Raw genomic sequence first — 18,624 nt, 5'->3', positions numbered from 1 at the left:
GGCGACGGACTTACACAACTCCCGTTCAAAATGCTCACGCATAAACATATTTTAACCTGCGTCCGGCATCTAGATTGGTTCGCAGCGGTAGACCTGAAGGACGCATACTTCCACGTCTCAATATTGCCTCAACATCGACCCTTTCTATGGTTCGCGTTCGAATGCCATGCGTATCAGTACAAGGTCCTCCCCTTCGGCATGTCCCTGTCCCATTGCATCTTAATGAAGGTCGCAGAAGCAGCCCTTGTCCCACTCCGAGGTAGTTGAGTATTCAAATGCTGGCTTCTCGATGACTGGCTCATCCTGGCCCACTCCCGAGAGTTACTATGTGCCCACAGGGACCAGGTGCTAAGGCACCTCAGCTGTTTAGGGCTTAAGGTCAAATGGGAAAAGAGCATGCTCTCCCCGGTTCAGAGCATCTCTTTTCTCGGCATGGAGTTAGACTCGGTCTCAATGTCAGTCAGTGCCACCTTCAGACAAGGCACAATGGTCCCTTTAAAATTTTCCAGAAGCTCCTGGGGCATATGGCATTCTCCACGGCAGTCGCGCCGCTGGGGTTGATGCAGATGAGACCGCTTCAGCACTGGCTACAGACTCGAGTCTCCGCGGCATGCACCGTGTGATGATCATCCCCGCCTGCCGCCAATCATTCAAACCCTGGACAGACTTCTGCTTTCTGCGGGTAGGAGTCCCCTTGCAGCAGGTGTCCCTACTTGGACCGCACGCAGATCTTTAGATGCCCTGAGAAGCTCTTTGTCTGCTTCGGTGGACAGCAGAAAGGGAACACTTTCTCCAAACACAGGCTCTCACCTTGGGTGGTGGACGCCATTTCATTGGCCTATCGCACCCAGGCCGTGCCCCCCCCTTGTGGGTCCGAGCACACTCAACAAGGAGTGTTGTGTCCTCATGGGCAGTGGCCAGAGGCATCTCCCTGGCAGACATATGCAGAGCAGCGGGTGGGGCAACTAATACCTTTGCGAGATTCGACAATCTCAGGGTAGAGTCAGTCTCGTCCCTTGCTTTCTCAGGTCCGAGCCGGTAGAACTCGGTAACACGCTGACGGATTGACCGGGTGAATCACTTGCACCTAGTGCCTTTTCCCTCAGCTGAGGTAATACCATGCGCTTTTTCCCCAAAGAGAGCCCACTCACTCGGCTCCCTGGATGACTCCTCCCTACCCCTGTGGGTCTGCAATTTGGTAGAGGAATTCGCCGACCCAATCCACTGCGGGTACTCAAATCTACCCTGTACTGGAATAGGTGCTCCACAGGTTAGGGCTCCTACGTGGACGTTCCGCCTGTGTGTATTTTCTGCGGTACAGTCTCCTTACGAGTGGACCCTCGTCTCCCTTGGGCAGTTTCCGCTGCCCCCCGGTCGCTGTGTCTGTAGCAACTCCTCCCTCCGAAGAGGCGGGATCTACCACCGCACCACTTCCCACATGTGACCTAAAAGCCCATGTGGTGTATTTTTCCACTTTTACCTCCCCCTCTCTGGGCGGGTGTGGTCTCTGCAGGGTCTTTTCCCCCTGAAAGAATAGGAAACTGGGTAAGACCCCCTTCCCACGATGCATGTAAGGGCCCCAGCCGTTTTGCTCTATGCGAGAAACATAGAGAGAAAAGAGGCCTGGCTAGGCTCGGCCCGTTCCCAGGTTGGCAAGCGTTGCCTTGTTCCCCTATCTAGGGTAACTATAAGGGTTTCCAACGACTTTATGAGGCATTGGGGAAGGGTGCGTGCAGTCTGATACAGCTGGTCGTTTTGGCATGTCAAGTACCTGCTCGCTCCTGTGTCAGCAGTACACGTACACGGCTCAGTGAATGGTGTGATTTAAATTGGAACCCTAGTGTCGCTTCTTCGACACAATGTAGAAGTGAGCGACAGATAGGGAACGTCTAGGTTACAGATGGAACGTCTAGGTTACGGATGTAACCTCCGTTCCCTGATGGAGGGAACGAGACGTTTTGTCCTCCCGGCCATGTCGCTGAGCCGAGCCACTGCTGTGGCCAGACCATTTCCGGCTCCTCAGAAAAATCCTGAATGAAACAGATGCATTTCCCCGCCTTTATACCCATATGTCCGGGGGCGGGACATGCAAATTCTGTCTGTGAACTTATCATTGGCATTTTTTCATAGATCAGAGGTATATTCGGCGCTCAAGAGAGACCCCTAGTGTCGCTTCTTTGACACAAAGTCTCGTTCCCTCCATCAGGGAACGGAGGTTACATCCGTAACCTAGACATTTGGATATGAAGAAAAATATAATGACAACGACTATCAGGTATCTTGTACCATTCTCGAGATATGAGAGTTCATTATTAAGTATGCACTATTTTTGAGCGGGAGAGTTGTAAGACTCCGAAAAAAGGGTCACGAATCAGCTGTCGGCAAGGACAGCCCAGTCGACCATGTGACTCTGAAAAGTCACTTCTGATTGGCGCAGGACACCCTTTGGGGATGCTCCTATTCTCAGTTCAAATAGTTCCAAACAGGAAGAAACTTTTCTTTTCGTCTCTTAACACGCTTCCTCTGCGTTTGCTCTTCTGACCAATGCACTGCATCCAGTCGGAAACAGACCACGCCATGTGAGGACCAACGAAGCTCGGGACTCAAGTGAGGTATCTTCCCAATCCTGTAAAATTAGCCTAAAATGCTTAATCAAGGCATACCCAATGTAAATTTAAAGCTGTTCTTGAACCTTTTGGAGTACATGCATGGTTTTGGTCACTTTTGAAAGGTGACACTCAGGTAAGTTTTTCCCCAGCAGTCAGAATTACTGTAAATGCTACTGATTTTGAGTAATAGAAGTTTGAACACAATGAAATAGAAAATAGTTTTTCCGCCTGAATTTATTTTTTGCATACAGATGCCTGCAGATGACTATAACTAGTGGCTATTAGCTTCACAGCATGAAGCCCAAATTCAAATTTTATAATTTAAATACATTTTATACATTTAATATAACAATACCATAAAAAATGAATATTTTACACAGGGTTTTCTAAGGGTACACCCAGGTGTTTTACAAAAGAGCCTTCTGGATACTCCAAAAGCACCCTTTGGTAACCATGGACATATACCTAGGATAAAAAGGCTACTACTTTTGAACGCTTCAACGTACAGTCATAATGTTGGGCTCTACTGAAAAATGTCACTTAGAGCTATCATATTCCATATCCACTATTAGTTTTGCTGACACAGAGTAACTGATGCATAAACACATTAGAGTGCTTTTTCCCTTCTTGACACTAAACGTTGTGTATAACGTTTATATAAAAAATACACATCAAACTATTTACATAAATTTTTACACAAAGTATTTACAAAGCTAGACAAAACTTTTCTGTATTCTACCTTTTTACAGCTTGCTTCCTCAGCAATTTACACAATGAAACACACACACACCTCCCCCAAACTTATATTCTTATATTCAACTTATATATATATATATATATATATACATTTTTATTTTATTTTTTTGTGTAAATATATGTACATTTACTGTAAATACTGTGTGCTTTGGCAATGAAAACATCTATATACCACGCTAATATAGCTAGATCTGCATCAAATAATGAACTGAAGCCTCACACACACACACAAAGAAATACAAACAACTCCCAGAAAACAGTTCAAGACACTCACTGAGGAAACACGCGAGAAAACGTAACTACAAAATGTGTACTCATTATTCAAACTAAAGCTTATTTATGCTGAATATACAGTAATATATGTTATAAAATACAAGAAAACTGTTACTTGTCCAGAGTAATGTCTCCTCCCTCCATAAACATTTCCTTTGCCTCGGAATCAACATATGACAAATCATCCGTATTTTGTTCAGAAATGTCATCTCCAGACTCATCGCTTTCACACCGAATGCATTCTTCTATCACATCCTGGAGCGAAAATCTTATTTTTCTGATCCGTTTCGCCATATTTCAATCTCCAAAAGTGTAAACAGTTCCAAAATTACACTATTCAGCTTTTACGCACAGACACACAAATCACCTCGTGCTAGCAAGTAAACATTACGCACACACTTTTTAGAAACATTCTTGAAACTTCCCACTAAAGCCGCATATCATTATTTTCAGAATTTAATTGGCTATACGATGTGCCGGTCATCCTCACACTCGGCTGAAATTGGCTTGATCTTTATTCAAAGGAATGGGGGGAGGCACTTACATTCAACACAGACTGTGGTTGGCTATTGAAGGCTATGGACAGGACATGGAAGCTCCTATTGTGTCAAATGAAAATGAAAGAGTGCAGCATCCATTTTGATACCGGATATAGGAAATGTTTACATCTGAACTGAAGTTATGATCGAGAATATGTTAAAGATTAGACACAGCTGCCGGGTACTTTGAAATGATGCAACAAGAGTCTGTGGGTATTTATTGATGTAATAATGTGATTTGGACTAAACATTTTACATGATTTGATCGTTTGGACATTTGACAATGTAACAACATAATTTTTGTTGGGATGTTATGGATCAGTGGACTACTATGAGGTGAATTGCCTAAATTTTGTTATTGTTTGTTTATATGTTGGTGGTTTGACAAAAAAATTTATTGTACCTGCTTTTGTGATTGTATCTTAAAATGGTTTATATCAATAGAAAATCAAGAAATATAGCTTTCCAAAGATATGTGGCATGTGTACCAATGTACACACAGCAGTCATGTGCATCGCATAGTTTTATTTTTTAACATTTACAGGCCCGCCCGTGGGCTGTGAAATGAAAACTAAAGGCATGAGATAAAGGCATTGTTGATAGACTCCATAAAGTTCCTTTTTACTGTATTGATCTTTTATTTCACATTCTGTCACAATTCACCAACCTTTCTCATGTATATGTATATATATATATATATATATATATATATATATATATATATATATATATATATATATATATTAGATTAGATTTATGTTTATAATAGTAATAAAGTTTGTCTGTATTCAAAGATGATTTGACTGTGGTATCTTATGATGAATAATCTCGTCACTCTCGTCCGTTTCTCTGAAAGATTTCGCTTCAACGTTGTACCTGAATACGTGTGTTATTCTCAATAAGCCATGAGAATAATATTACCCCAATAAGTGAATTAGTCATATTTCCCTTATTATAGCTAATTCCTTACTATAGAAAGTGTGAGCGGATAAAACTAGACTTATTATTTGAAATCGTTATATTACGGTTTCAGTGGTGGAGAATTTTATTCAGACAAATAATCTAGTTATTTGTCATTTATCTAATTTATAATGGTTGTCGAACGCAACTAATTCCATTATATATTTCAATACATAATAATGTCGAATGAGGACAGTTTTACTTAGTTCATAGCTCACATATTTCAAGACCCCAAATTCCCTTACATATTATGGTGAGAATACTTACACTTAATGTTCTCTTCTACACCTGTCTCTAAATTATATATATATAATAATCCTACATGCGTAATGCAGAATCCAGAATGCGGGAATAACATTCTGTTACATGTCTGCCTCTATCCTTATATATGTAATATCCTACATATGATATGTAATATAATCTAAACATTCATATTATATCATATGTAAACTAGTGTTTAAGCTGCTTCATTATCATCAACAAAGCGTGTGCTTGCAAATATGTGTTCAGGTTAAATGAGTAAAATGCACTTTAAATATGCCCATATTAGAAAATCAGCATATTATAATGATTTCTGAAGGATCATGTGACAGTGAAGAATGCAGTAATGATGCTGAAAATTCAGCTTTGATCACAAATTGCATTTTACAAAAAATTTAAATAGAAAGCTGTTCTTTTAAATTGTAAAAAGAGCTCACAATATCACTGTTTTTACTGTATTTTGGATCAAATAAATGCAGTCTTGGTGAGCAGAAGAGACTTCTTTTAAATGGTAGTGTAGGTCTAAAATTATGTTAAGTCTTTATGTAAAGAAAATGTATAGTCAGATTACTTCTTTAACTTAAAACTTTGTTTTAATATTGATCATTAAGTCCCTTCACATTCATTCTCTTTCTGTCACATTCCTCATTGATGGGCCCAGGGGAGGGGTCTTTGTCTCCTTAGGTGTGAATTACAATCAATATTCATGATAGTCCACGCCTCCTCACATATGACCTTTCTAACACTAAAAGTGTCTTACAATTTGAATTACTATATTGTTTTGTATGAATGAGTGATCAGGATGGTTTTCACATCATTTTGTTGCAAAACCTCTAGGCTACAAGATCCAGTTCTCAAAAGGCTTGTGGACAAATGTTTAGTTTGTGTTATATGGCCTTATTTCAATGACTTAAAAATTTTGTTTTTTCAAAAACATGCATAAACGTTATTTTCTCAAAAATACAAACATGTACACACATGTTGCTCACATATTATTGTAGCCCAGTTTGTGCTGAATACAGTGTTATCAGACTTTAGCCATTAATGTGTTTTTAAGCTACTGAAAAAAGCACAAATGTCTCCAGGGCCCAAAACACCATGAGACCCCAGAGGGTTAATAGACATGAGGTGGAGGAAGGATGCTGGAAGAATTGCCACATCAGTGAGGTAAGCAGTGGGTTAAATATGCTTACTCTAGCATTGTGATTGGTCAGATTTAATGAACATGCTCGTACACCATTTATTGAGCAGAAAACCAATTTCTTTTACCACTTTTAGAAAGTAACTTAAAAGTAAAATACTAAGTAAAGTGAATACTGATTAATTCAATGATATAGTATTCTGATCACAACTGTAAATAATCATTCATTTGTAGTGGATTACTTTTTTGAGTAACTTATCCAACACTGGTGTTATTCTACTTTTTTACTTAATCTTCATATTTTTCAGAGCAATTTCCAAGTGTACTATTAACACATTCCCATTACATAAGTATAGACTCAATATTGTGAGTAAATAATTTTGCAACAGTATCATTTTAGACAGCAACTCCTCCCTAGGAGAACACAATGCTCAAATTAGCATGCAGCAGTGCCATCACAAATTACAATAATAAATCTGCTTTGGCCAAAAGTGCCAAACAATCAAGTGTTGCGTGAAATAACTAGGAAATAACAGGGAAGCAAACAAGGCAGTTGCATCACAATTGTAAGTAATGCCTGATTGGACAACAAAGTGGCGTGAGGATTATGATTATAAAAACACAAAGAAACACAAAACACGAACAATCATCATCCCTTGGCTTCTCTCTTCTCCCCTTGGCTCCAGCCACATGTCAGCTTAGCATGTCATTGTTTGAAGGCCTAGACCCTAACAGCCCGCCTACCCCTGCCAGTTAGGGGGCTTAAGGTTGAAGCAACACTTTAATGAATCCGATGTGCACATTTTTCAATATACTATTCACATTCAACTAGTTACCCTGAACAATGAGAGCTGGAGAGGCCCACAGCTGGCCAGAGTACAGTAAGAACAGAGCTGCCAAACATTTATAATAATGCACATTCATAGCACAATGCAGGATTAACACTGCAAAAAACTTGGAAGGTGTCTGCCACAGTTATCATGCACTCACTCACTCACTCTCTGTCTCTCTTACTTTCTCAGTCTCTCATTAAAACCTATTATTATAAGGATTAATCTGACATTAACAGTTATTTACAGTGAGCATGATAATTTAGTGTATGTGCACATTTAAAATACAAGCTGTAGGATGTTATGGTCAGAAGAATTGTCAATTTCTATGCAGAATGATTTAAATATAGAATCTACACTGACATTCTCCTGAGTAATAAATATATTCAGACTCTGGCACTATCTAAAATACAAAGGGCAGATCTGTCCGAACACACTCTTAGAAACCCCTCACAACTGGCACACACATTCCAAGAGATAAATAAAGAACTGTTGCCATGGAAACCCATGAAATCACAGAACAAATACAATCCATGGATCTTCAATATAACCAACTCTCTACACTTAGAAAATAGAAATTTTTCCACAGAAAATAAAAGAGGCATTTTCTGTGGAAGCACGACTGTCACATGCTAAGCAACTGTACAAGACAAGGGAGAGCTTGAAAATTGTATTTGGAAGAATCCCTTTGGAAACTCTCTTTAGCCTGACCAAAACTAGTGTTTTTCTATCATCTCCAAAGGCACAAAACTATCTTTTCTTGGGTTTTTACAATACATATGCATGTATTATGAACTGTAAGACTATCAAAAAGCTCCATTGTATCATCAATCTACACTGTACAATGCACAGTCTTTTTTTGATAGTAAACATTTATCTTACACAAATGATTATAGTCTGATGTAACCTTTAAAATATGTGTAGTGACTTGTAATTTACTTTTTAACTGATAACTTGGTGGTTATAAACTTTAATCTTGTATTATCCATGTTGAAATACTTAGTTAACTATTTTTCATAGCAAATGCATCATGTCTGGTATGTAAGAAGATGTTTTGTTGAAGATGTAAAACAAAAAGATTGTTTTATTAACCCTTTGAGGTCTGAGGGTGTTTTGGGCCCTGGAGAAGTTTTGACATGTCTTGACATTTGTGCTTTTTTCAGTTGCTTAAAAACATAATAATGGCTGAAGTCTGATAACACTGTGTTCAGCACAAGCTGGGCTACAATAATATGTGAGCAACATGTATATACGTTTATGCATGGTTTTTGAAAAAAAAAAAAATGTTTTAAGTCATTGAAATAAGGCCATATAACACATACTAAACATTTGTCCACAAGCCTTTTGAGAACTGGATATTGTAGCCTAGAGTTTTTGCTACAAAATGATGTGAAACCATCCTGATCACTCATTCATACAAAACAATATACTAATTTAACTTTTGTAAGACAATTTTAGTGTTGAAAGGTCATATGCGAGGATGCGTGAACTATCATGGATATTGAGGTGATTTACACCTGAGGAGACAAAAGATCCCTCCCGTGGGCCTATCAATGAGGAATGTGTCAGAAAAAGAATGAATGTGAGGAGACTTAATGATCAAAATCAAGTTTTAAGTTAAAATAAGTAATCTGACTACATTTTCTTTAAATAAAGACTTTACTTAATTTTAGACCTACACTACCGTTTAAAAGAAGTCTTCTGCTCACCAAGACTGCATTTTTGTGATCCAAAGTACAGTAAAAACAGTGATATTTTGAACTATTTTTACAATTTAAAAGAACAGTTTTCTATTAGAATATATTGTAAAATGCAATTTGTGATCAAAGCTGAATTTTCAGCATCATTACTGCAGTCTTCAGTGTCAAATGATCCTTCAGAAATCATAATAACATGCTGGTTTTCTAATATGGGCATATTTAAAGTGCATTTTACTCATTTAACCTGAACAGATATTTACAAGCACAAGCTTTGTTGATGATAATTAGGCAACATAAACACTAGTTCAAATATAATCTAAACATTCATATTATATTTATATCATATTTGTATCATACAGCATACAATTTAAATACATGCTTTAGCCGAAACAGCATTTAAATGTAATTAAAACTTGCTTATTAGGACATATTTCAAATGTCAATACTCTGAATCCTGGCTGGCAAGTCTGGAAACAGTCCCACTAGTCAAATGTGTACACGTTTATATAAAATAGCATGTCAACTAATGAAAACTAAATGACTTACTCATCCGAAATTGTATCCTTGGCTCTCAAAATACAAATGTTCATCGGAGTCCTGCTCTTCTTCTGAGGAAAATGATAACTCTTCCTTACTATCCAGGAGTTTCATTGCCTGTGTATCGTTACAAATGAGCAGTAAAGTGAATTCATTGTTTACATCAAACCTCTGAACACTGTCGGGGGCGTTTACCATTTGATTTGATCATCTCAGCACATTAGCGTATGAATGGCGTGCTCTGCTGGTGGGTGTGATCACATTATCTATAATTAGATGAACCGGTAAAAACTGTACATCGCTTTGTTTCATACAGATTACATTGCAGGAGAATATTTGTTTTAAATTTGAATTGTTTTATTTAAAAGTAGAAATCTTAAGCTTCTTTAGACATATGTTTCATGTTGGTGTGATAAGTATTCGCAGAGGTTCAGTTTTTTTTGTGACGTGTTTCAGAAATATGCTCGTGAACTCAGAGACAGCTGAAAGCTCACCCTTTTTATTTTCTTTATTTTACAAAAGCACAATGTTTTCAAATAAATGTAGACCCTTTATAGTCTCTGATGATGTCTTACACTTATCTGTATGCCCCAAAATGACAGAGTATTTTAAGTTGTTTCTGCTGTAATGACGAAAATATCCAGCAGGACGCGCCAGCATGTCCGTCGACCCCAGAGGGTTAAAGATATATTATATTTAGAGCAGGAATTGTAAGAGATATTTACACATAGGATTGTGAATCAACTTTGAAAAAGGAGGGAAAGAGGTGATCATGTGACATTGTAAATACACTTCTAATTGGCTCAAGACCAATCTCAACTCAAAAAAACCTCCCCTCCTAAGACAAACTCTCTCTTATCTCTTGGCTCTTGCTCTTTTCTTAGCCCTTCTTTGTCTGGATTTGCTTCAGCACCCCTCTGCCCAGGATCTGTACAATGTAGAGTTCAGGAAAGCTCAGAAAGCAAAGTTCCAAGAATTGTTTTTCTCTTTTCTGCTCTACAACTCATGCATGAAATGGGGAGTCACGAGTCACCCTTGCAGGAGGTCTTACTTCAATGCCCCTCCTGATCATTCCAGCATGGACTGACCCGGCATCCACAATCTTACCAGAGGTCGAAAACATTGACAGAACAACCAGAACTTTTTACGGACCCAGTCAAAAACCAAAGCAATGTAAGGAAATGTAAGAAAACGCAAGTACACCTCCAGATTTTTGCTAGAAAATGCTGGTGTTTTATGTAAATACTGCAAATCAAGGTATACTAAATTAAGTGTAGATGGTTCAATATTCTGTTACAGATAATTTCTATTCACCTTCTGTTACAGTTCACTGACCAACCTGGTTTTATGTTTGTCTATGTGTGTTTGTTTAGTTTTTATATTGTAGATTAGAAATAAAGTCTTGTTTGTATTCAAAGATAATTTGACTGTGGTATATTTTAATAAATAATCTCTTCAATTGATTCTTAACGGTCTACACTCCGTACTCGAACAATATTTCAACATATTTGTGATATTATTTTCGATGGCCTTGAGAATAGTATTACCGTAATTTCCGGACTATTGAGCGCACCTGAATATAAGCCGCACCCACTGATTTTTAAATAAAATATTATTTTGAACATAAATAAGCCGCACCTGTCTATAAGCCGCAGTTGCCTACCGGTACATTGAAACAAATGAAATTTACTCAGGCTTTAACGAAACACGGCTTGTAACAAAAATAAATAGGCTTTAACGAAACATGGTGTGGCAGCGGGGGCGTGGTCAAGCGCCCGTCCGGGAGAGAAAAGCGGTAAGGGCGCTTACACCTGAGCTAAATTATGTCTAACACCGGTGTCTAATGTCAGTAAGCATGTGGAGAGCGGCTTAAAAAGGCAGCAGCCACAGAGCTGAGAGAGTGACACATGTCAGTCTAGTGTTGGCGCATAGAAGAATTGAGAAACTTTATAAAATTGATTGTAAACATTGCTGTTGCCATTAAAAGCCTTACCTGGGACGTCAAGTGCCCGGCTGAAAACTGTCACACTGGTGCCCGTGTGACAGTTTTCCCAAGAAGGACACGTGAAGCAGGGCACTTGAAATTAGACACCGTGTTAGACATAATTTAGCGCAGGTGTAAGCGCCCTTACAGCTTTTCTCTCCCGGACGGGCGCTTGACCACGCCCCCGCTGCCACACACAGCTTGTAATAAAACATTTGCAGTAAACAGTAGCCTACCAAGAAAGTCATTGGTCAATATCTTCCTCGTCCTGTGCACTGAAACCACTGAAGTGGTTTAACCCGTTCGGCAATTTCAATTGGTCTAATGAAAGCTTCACGCCGCCAAAAAACTGAGCACGTCACAGAATGTTTTTTTAAATTTTTTTTATATAAAATTTGAAAGCGGGAAAAATCCATATATTAGCCGCGTCATTGTATAAGCCGCGAGGTTCAAAGCGTGGGAAAAAAGTTGCGGCTTATAGTCCAGAAATTACGGTACACAAAAGAGTTAACAGATCCATCATATTAACTCCAAGAGTGTGGCCAAGAGATCAGACATACACCTTAATTTCTTCAATATTCCCCGAATTAAATATAATTCCCTTCTTGAGATAAAATTCCTCATATATAAATTATGAGCAGATACAACAAGCCTGTTGTATTACATATTTAATGGTGGAGAATATTTATTCAGATTTCTAATCTGATCACTTGTCATTTATCCTTCATATATTGGTGGTTTAATGTGGCCAAAATTCCTAAACTAATTTCCTACAGATTTTTGGTGGTGAATGCTGTCAGTTGTGAATATACCCTACCACAAAGTCACAAATTTCCTACAAAGCAGTTTTGGATGTTTATATTTGCATTTTGTAGATACATTTTTAGAATCCTACTTTGACAAGCCGTGATTGTGTTCACATCTGATCATACTTCTGATGTGGATTTTTGTGCATTTTTTGTGTCTGTGTGTGAGCTTGGCTGCTTGTGTTTTGTGAGTTTTCTTTGAGAGCTGCTGCCATATTATCTGTGTATTTTCTCATTTCAGAGGGTGATTGGTATTTGGATGGATTTGTCTCTTAGACTCAGAGAGTGATGGCTAGAGCTTTTAACAAGTTAATTTTCTAGTCCAGTTTCCCTGTGATTGCTGGGAGACAGCACAATCCTGGGAGAATTAAGTCTTGCTATCTCCAGTGCTGCATTGTATTGGAGTCCTGCAAACCACTCTGCTCCAAAGAAAGATTTAGATGCTGTGTCGCTGAGTGAAAAAACACTCTATCCATACAGATTCAGAGAGAGAGAGAGAGAGAAATCAAGGACAATAACAACATCCAATGTAATTTAATCCAACATAATTGAAATGCTCTTTAATGTGCACCTTTAAAGTGATAAGCTGTATTCTACCTTTCTGAATTGTTCATATTTTGGAACTAGGAGGCAATGCATGCTCAAAAAAAAATTTTTAATCAAGAGGCTGTGGTATTTTTAAATGTAGTCACAGCATACTGAGTGTCTGCAACCCCTTCTACAATGCCACATTGCTATTATAAAATGGTTACTTCATAATAGAAATATTAAGGACACACATTTTTTTATTTTATTATTATTTTATTTAAGACAGCAACCATCCGAAAGTAGAAACAAATATTTATCAGATCAACTGATACAATGAATTTAAAAAGACAAGTAAATGACAAAAAATATGAAACACCAGGGTCAATTAGTGGTTCCAAAAACAACATTTCCCAGTGACTCAACCATTACGATGTGTGGATGTACGATGTCTTAGTCAGCCACTGAGTCAAATAAAATTAAAGTCCCATGGAAGGCAAGCTTAGTTTTCATAGATCTCACAGGTGGAGTATTCATGGTAGTGGGTGGCCATTCTGCGGTGGATGGATTCGGGCTATTGCCACCAGTGATGGTCAATTTGACATGCTGGATGTGTTCCACCTCTGACCGACACACTAGACATGACTGCAAAGGAAACACATTTCACTTGGTAAACATCTTGCTATGGGTCAGTTGCTTAATTACATCATGCCAGGAATATTGTTATATTGCCCTCATATAATGATATAAAGCATGGGCTTAGTCACTCTAGCATTTAGCATTGTTATGTAAACTATGTATGAATAGAAATAAAAACATATGGGGTAGATATACTTAGATCAAATAACCATGAAAGCATGATTATTTAATAATCGTGACAGGCCAAATCACAATGCATTGGTGAATACATTTTCCCTACGAACACTAATTTCAGGGGATATAATCGATGCTACGCTCTATTGATCAATCAGCATCCAGGACTTTACATTTAAGGACCCACCCTTAAATGGTGAATTAAATGGCCATGCACTATTTGAAAATGTCATAATCCCAGGTCATCTATAAACAGGACAGAAATTAATGGAGACTTTAGCACCTGCTGCACCTGGTTTTCAGAGCAGAGATTGATAGATCAGGGTACATTTAAAGAAATACCTCTCAGGTGGGTACCCTCCTCTCTGTCAGGTGACAGGGATCATTAAGCTCTTTCATTTTTTTTTATAGCAGAATTAATCAATTCTATTAGGTCACTCGATTCAGAGGCAAATATAAGTTAGGCAGGAGAAAAGTGCAATACAGCTGGCTGCTAAAAACACTAATCTGTCAGTTATTATTAATCTGAAAGTAATTACCTCAGGCCTGAGAGGCATATCCTGAAAAAAACGAGGCGGTCACAAATGTCGGGGATGAGGGAGGGCCTCTAAGCTGAATTAAGCAGGGACGGGTCCTGTAGGATCACTGCTTGATACCGGCTGAGAGAAGATGAGATGGCGTCCTCAGGCCTCTTCATACTGATGGAGCTCTAGGGAGACAGGAAGAGATAGAGACTAAGAGAGAGAAGAGGCTGCCATTGCCACATGAAGATAACTGTCATGTGCAGTCCTGGGAAAGAAAATTAGAGTATTGCTTGAGTGTTTGGAGCTACTGTACGTGGTAGGATATATATGTCAGGAATTGTCTAGAACATTTAGACATAGACAAGGGGAATACATTGTAAAAAAAAAACAAATAAATAATAAAAGGGAGAGAGTGGGGAGGTATTTATTTTATGTAGTAATTTGGCAGTGTTGCATGGCATTCAGAGTTGAATTGAGAATGCCAATTCAATTCCAAATCAGTTCCTGAATTTGTACTTACAATTTAAATTAATAGGGCCAAAAATACTTAAATACTCATTGTTTCAAAAGTACATAAAAATATGTTAAAATGTTTTTACTATGATAAAATCAATTATTAAACTTTTCTGATTTGTTACTGTATATCCAATTTGACAACTTTGTTGCTATGATGACATAACGCTGTAAACCCTAAATGACATCAAACAACATTACAGCTAAAAAAATATATGATTTTTAAAATAAATATTTAAAGCACTTTTGATACAATTATGAGCCTTACTTTTCTGCCTCTTAAACCCTCCAAAAATTGGTCCAATTCTCTTCCTCAATGTAACCTTGAATTTATATTTTATTTATTTTCAAGAAAAGAAGGGATGAGTCCATTTATTTTTATTTGTGGTAATAAATGTTATGCCACAAATGCTGTTGATTGAGCTTAACTTGTTTTGAATGTGGAATATTCCTTTAAGTGTATTTTAATAGTATGTTAAATTCAGTCTGAGCTATCCACAAACATTTTATCATGCAAACAATGTTTTGTTTTTCCAGAAATTTTTTATTATATATTTATTTTGAATTAATATTTGAATTGTAGATTAAAGTATACTGTATCTACTAAATCTATTTCCAAATTATTGACCATAGTGGCAGAACATTTAATTTACAGAATGCTCCAATTTACCCCAAAGTCTTAAAAATGGAGCCCATCATCAAAATGTAATCAACATATTTAAATTTTGATGTCAATTAAAAGTTTTATTAAGATAACAATCTTTATTAAGATATATATATATATATATATATATATATATATATATATATATATATATATATATATATATATATATACACACACACATTATTTGTTGTTAAGGTGTTTTAAAAGTATTGAACACTGTTTAGTGCAATGTGTATTCAATCATAATTTGTCATTTGTTCCGCTTTTATCAGGGAACAGGGGTTACAGTTAAGTAACCCAATACGTTCCCTATCAAAAAGCTACACTAAAGATTCAAGCCTCGAAGGTCTAAAATCGGACGCAACCCGCCACCCTTGGGGACCAGGAAGTATCTGCTGTAGTAGCCTGACTCTTTCTCTGGAAGGGGAACATGTTCTAAGGCCCCTTTGACCAAGAGATTTTGCAGTTCTTTCCACAGTAGACCCACTTGTTCCGGTTTCACGGTAGTGGAGAAGACGCCGTTGAAACACGGAGGAGGGCGATCAAATTTAATTCTGTAGCCTTTTTCTACTGTTCTTAGAACCAACATAGAAACACCTGGCAGTAGCTTCCATGCTGCCAGGATCACTGAGATGGGAATCAATTTTGACATTTCCTGTTGAGGGGATGTCGAGTATTCCACGTCCTGGACTAAGGCAGGAAGCAACGGAACACCCAACATTTTGCTGGAAACCTCTAACTCTGGAAACACTGGAGAGGTTTCGTGGGGGTATCGGGAGGGTACAGGTGAATGCTTCATGCGCCCGACCCGAGGGGGACTACCCCCACATGGCTGGTCGTAAAACCAACAGGATTTTCTCTTTTTAGAAATAACTGCCCTGAGGTCTTGCTTTGGGGGCTGCTGAGGGCGATGAACCGGCCCCCAGTCTCTACGAGGGGGAGCACGATTCGCCACACTTTGTTTTTGTGCCTCCCATCTAGAAGGACTGGGGCAGGGCTGGGTGGCCGATGGCCCCTTCCCCTGAGTGCGGTGAGGAAGGAATTGTCCGAAGGCTTCCTCATCACTCTTTGCCTACTGGAACCTGGTGATAACCGAATTCATGGTGTCACCAAATAAAGCAGAAGGTGAAACCGGGGCATCGAGGAGGAAAACTTTGTCCTTGTCTGTGATGCCCGACAGGTTGAGCCATACGTATCTCTCAGTGCTGACCAAGGCAGCCATAGCTGCTTCGAAGACACGGGAAGTGTAAGGTTTCCTCCATGAACGAGAAACCTCGTCGTGGATGTCATCAAAGAAGGGAAGGGACCGATGAGGTGTTCCCTTCCCTTGGCCACCAGACAGAAATCTGTCCTCCAGATTGGAGCGCTTGGGGGTCTCTTGTTCGTGTGGCCAGTCTAATTGAAGCCTGGACAACGCACGAGTAATCACCTCGAGTAATTCCTCCGTCGCTTTATTATCATGTGCGGAATGCTCAGAGGTGGGTAGCTTGAAGTCCGCAAACTCAAGAGATTCATGGTCCCACTCATGGTCCGAAGAGGCGCCGGAGTGTGCTTCAGGATCACTGGAGGGACCAGCTGGATCTGGGGAGAGAGCGAGCAATAGGGACGGACCCGTCTCTCGCTCCTCAGCCAGATCCATATGAGAGCCCCCGGTGTAAGAGTGGGTGCTGTCTCTCGGAAGTAAGCAAGACGAGTGCGAACCATTTTGACTGAGAAATCAGCGCAGCATCAAAGTGTAGCTTTTTGATAGGGATCTGTAGATCCAATGAAATTCCTCCATTAGCCTATTAAATTTTATTAAAAACTTAGTTTTCAGAATTTTGCCCAAACCCAACAAATATGCTGGAAAGCTCATACAGTAGATAGATCATTAAGCTGTATAAGAGTGCTTGTTGAAATGAATTATTAGTGAACAATTCTCTAGTATGCAAAGACAAAGAGACAGAGATGTGAATATGCGTGTTTATCTTTGCACTTTAGGTATTGGGGCTAACAAAGGTCTTGGACTGTCTCTAGGCCTGACAGAGGTCCTCTCATGTCAATGTCCCATCACTTCGAAGCCAGTTATACATACACATAAGGATCTATCGCTACCAGGGCAACCTGTCTCTTAGCAACACCTGCAGGCCAGTGACACCTGTCCTCCTTGCCTCTCCAATCTCTACCCCGTCTCACCCCTATGGCATGCTGTCACAACCCTATGTCATCTAATGACAACCATATGTCATGCTGCCTAAGATGGTGTCTAGCAGTGGCATGGCAATACAGCATGTCTTAATTTGTACCAGATCATAGTGGAGAATGAATGGCAGAGATGGATCTAATACCTAAAAGAAGTCTCTTGATCCCCTAAAGGATAACACTGCATCATGCAGGCTGTGACGTGTACTTTAACTAAAACCTGTAGCAGGCAATGTCATCATAGAACATTATTGAATCTAGCACTGAATACATTGCAACACAACTTTGTCACTCATTGTCATCTGTGATCCAGACTTGCAATGGCAGGTGCTACAGAATATCCTCACAAATTTGTGACATTCATGGTTCACAGTGTTTAGGTTTGCAGTTAAGTTGCATGTGCTATTCACTGTCAAGAATTACAGTTCCACATGAGCAGAGGCATAACTTTCAGAGCACCATCCATCACAAGGAACTTCCTGGGCAAACCAGGAGATCTTTTTGAGGGAAGACACTCGGGTCATTTGCTTGAGAATGTGGAGAATGATAGCCCATTCCGCCCCAACAATCCAATCAGTCTGTGTTCAACAAGACAGTGAATCTGCGACAAAGTGAAGCACGAAGGGGCTATTGTGCGATCACAGACACACCATCCCTCATTCCCTGTTGCCTCCATCACAGGGCCTCTGCCAAGCGTTTGCTCTGAAGTGCATCAAAGAAAGATTGCCTTGCCCCCACTTATGAGTGAGAGGCAGCCGAGAGAGAAGTGGGAGTGGAGGAGTATTTTGCTTAAAATGGATTTTAGTCTTTTCCCATGGTTGATGATGATGTTTTCCATTTAATAATGAAACTAGAGAGAGAGAATTTGAAGGATTTAACTGATGAATTAGCCTTATGAAGCAGAGGGTAGTCCTACATTTGTAAGAATGTGCAAAACTTCATGTTTTTATTGACTAGTCGGTGTGTTGACTGAATGATCAGTTGACTAATCTGGCTTAACCCTTC

Source organism: Xyrauchen texanus, chromosome 23, assembly GCF_025860055.1.
Source record: "Xyrauchen texanus isolate HMW12.3.18 chromosome 23, RBS_HiC_50CHRs, whole genome shotgun sequence".
Lineage (NCBI taxonomy): Eukaryota > Metazoa > Chordata > Actinopteri > Cypriniformes > Catostomidae > Xyrauchen > Xyrauchen texanus.
This window is presented reverse-complemented; position numbering follows the sequence as displayed.